Source organism: Helianthus annuus, chromosome 17 (genome assembly GCF_002127325.2).
Source record: "Helianthus annuus cultivar XRQ/B chromosome 17, HanXRQr2.0-SUNRISE, whole genome shotgun sequence".
NCBI lineage: Eukaryota > Viridiplantae > Streptophyta > Magnoliopsida > Asterales > Asteraceae > Helianthus > Helianthus annuus.
In genome coordinates this window covers 19,711,418-19,714,141 of record NC_035449.2, presented here as the reverse complement: position 1 = coordinate 19,714,141, position 2,724 = coordinate 19,711,418, and the positions used below count along the sequence as shown (strand labels likewise).

General features: G+C 35.2%; 1 long non-coding RNA gene across 1 annotated transcript; it reads left to right on the top strand.

The window, feature by feature from the left end:
* The first annotated feature begins 213 nt into the window (after positions 1 to 213).
* Positions 214 to 2,205, top strand: LOC110924453. Its single transcript, XR_002584330.2, has 3 exons — positions 214 to 704; positions 1,245 to 1,369; positions 1,899 to 2,205. It is a non-coding gene; the product is annotated as an uncharacterized LOC110924453 (long non-coding RNA).
* The last annotated feature ends 519 nt before the right edge of the window (positions 2,206 to 2,724 follow it).

Here is a 2,724-nt window from a genome sequence, read left to right as displayed (position 1 = left end):
GAGGTTTTGTGGTAATGGTTTTGTCTCACAATCACAATGGGATATTTATTTCTTATTTTCTTTATTATATATTATAAATTAGCAACCAGTTTTGGCTGCTCTAAGTTGTACGCTATGTATAAAAGGTGTTTTGTGCATATGTATGTTGTACAATGGATTATTTGTTGTACCCATGACTACCTTACCTCTCTTTGCTACGTGTTGCCTCTTCATCTTCTCCTTTCTTTTGCTTGTCTTCATCTGCTCATCTCATCTTTTTCATTTTTACTCATCAATAGTACAAATTTAGAGCTAGAGAGAGGGACTCTAGAGACGAGGGTTGGCCGGTGGAGGTGATCGATGGTTGCGGTACCCATGTTCTAACCGTAGCGCGAAGCAAGCCATCACCGATTGTTCCCACGACCCTTCACCACAAACCCCCTGAAAATCGTGTTTGCTTTTATTATTTTTTTTCCCAATCTTCTACCTAAATCTCTTAAAGAAAGATGAAATGGGGAAATCGCCGAAGACGAAAGATGCCGCACACACATGCTCTTTTTCACTCTCTTCGACCACACTCATAAATATTACCCATCTGGCCATCTTCCACTTCACTACCATTCAATCGCCATTGCATTCATTGTGTTAAATCCCCCAATTTTGTTTCAGTCATGCTTCTTCCCTGATATTAGGGTTTTCGGAGACTATGCTTCCTTAATCACACGGTAATTATTGCTCATGTGTTTATTTATTACTGAAATTAGTTTAAATAGTGTGTTTGTTTGTAGCTTTTTTGATGTTAACTTTTGATATTTGTGTGTTTATGATGTTGTGATATTGTTTATGTGTTTGTATGGAAGATATTGTTGTTGAAATTTGTGCTATGTTGTGTTGCGATGTTATGTTTAGTGAAGTTGTTGTGGATGATTGTATTGTTTATTGCAAATGAGGTTTTGTTAGGTGATAGAAGGGATGATGATGATACATTCAGCTCGGATCTTGGGCATGGTTACTAGCTTCATGCTCGGTTTTGAAGTTTCAAAAGTTGCGAGTGGTTAAGATTTTAGTACCCACTTAAGAGATGAACTAGGAAGTTTGATTTAAATTTATTGTATGCATATGTTGAAAAGCATGTCACTCTATTTGATTTAAGATGAACGTACACACATGCACTCTAGGCTTTAAACTCCCAGCATGTACAACATATGACAATGGAATGTACACTGCTGGGATCTTGCTTACGTTGGACTGTTTTTGGGATGTAGGTTCAGTAGGTGAAGAAAACAGGAAGCCACATCGGTTTAAGCCTGGGACTCAGGTGCTGCGTGAGATTAGGCATTTGCAAAAGACGGTTGATATGCTCATTTCGGTTGCTCTGTTCATTCGAATTGTGAGATCTCTTTGCCTTGGTGGTTGTGTTGACTTTTTTGTATGACTGTTTTGCACATTGAATGGTGTTATGCTGATTATTGATCATGGGTTAAATCTAATATTGTGGGTCAGTAAAAGAGTTGCATTTGATTTGAAAATTAGCGATTTAGTTGTTGTCCTAGGGTTGAAAACGTATATACCAAAAAATTTCTATAGAATCGGGGGTCGAAAATTTATATACCAAAAAATTTCTATACGAAAACTACAAATATAACACTACTGAGCGAAAAGTTTGGGGGGTCGGGTGCCCCTCCCTGCCCCTTCTATACTTCGCCACTGGGTCCTGTGAAAAACAACAAGAAGAACCAACAATGTGTCCATGCTGGTAAGTGCTTTTGTTGGTAGTTCATCATAAACTTTTGAGGCTCACACTTTTGTCATTCTTGCATTGCATTTTAGTATTTGAAAACCTGTCATTCTTGAATCTTTTTGTGGGACTTTATCTTTTTTTGATGTTATTAAGTGTGTCTGGTACATGGGTTTTGCAGAAAGCATGGATGGCAAAGGAGGGTATGCAAAAAACATGGTTAATAAAGGGGTGTTGGAAGATGATCAACCAATTGCTGGGAAAAGATAGATTTGAAAGAAGAAATCAAACAACTTAACTGAGAACTCACGTTACAGGACACATTCGAGCGATTACGAATGGAAACAGAATAATCCATTTCATCATGGAGCACAAAACAAATGGGATTCATAAGTTGTATAAATAAGACATGTGAAGAAAACGCCTCGCTCACACGCAGGAAAATTTACAAGGCCCCGCGGGGCAACGCCCGCGGGTCTAAATTATAGTTTTTAATTAAATAACAAAATATTAGGTATTTTCTTATTTCTCATCAGTAAAAAAACTATTTGGTACATTCAAAATTAAACTGAGATTAAAATGTTCGACATTTATGATATGTTTAACCTTTACGACCAATTATACTAACAAAAGATATAATTTGTTTTTATTTTACATATCACTCGTTACTAACAATTCTATTATTAATGTGTTATGCATCTATATTTATATTTATTTTTCAAACTATCAGTTTCATGTTTTCATTCTCTTAAAAACACCATATTAGGAACAGAAAACTGAAAAATGCTTAACAATCTTTATGTGTAATAAGCTTACTATAAACCCATTTATGCTTACGAAGCAAAGTTACATTTTTTTCCTTATATTAATATAATATTTAATTTTTATAATTGTTTTGATTGTATTCTGTTTTCCACTTATAACTTTTAAGATACAATATAAAATATAGTTATGAGTATGTCATTGTAGTGAGACGACAATCTTGAGAGACAGAAAGATACGTTTCA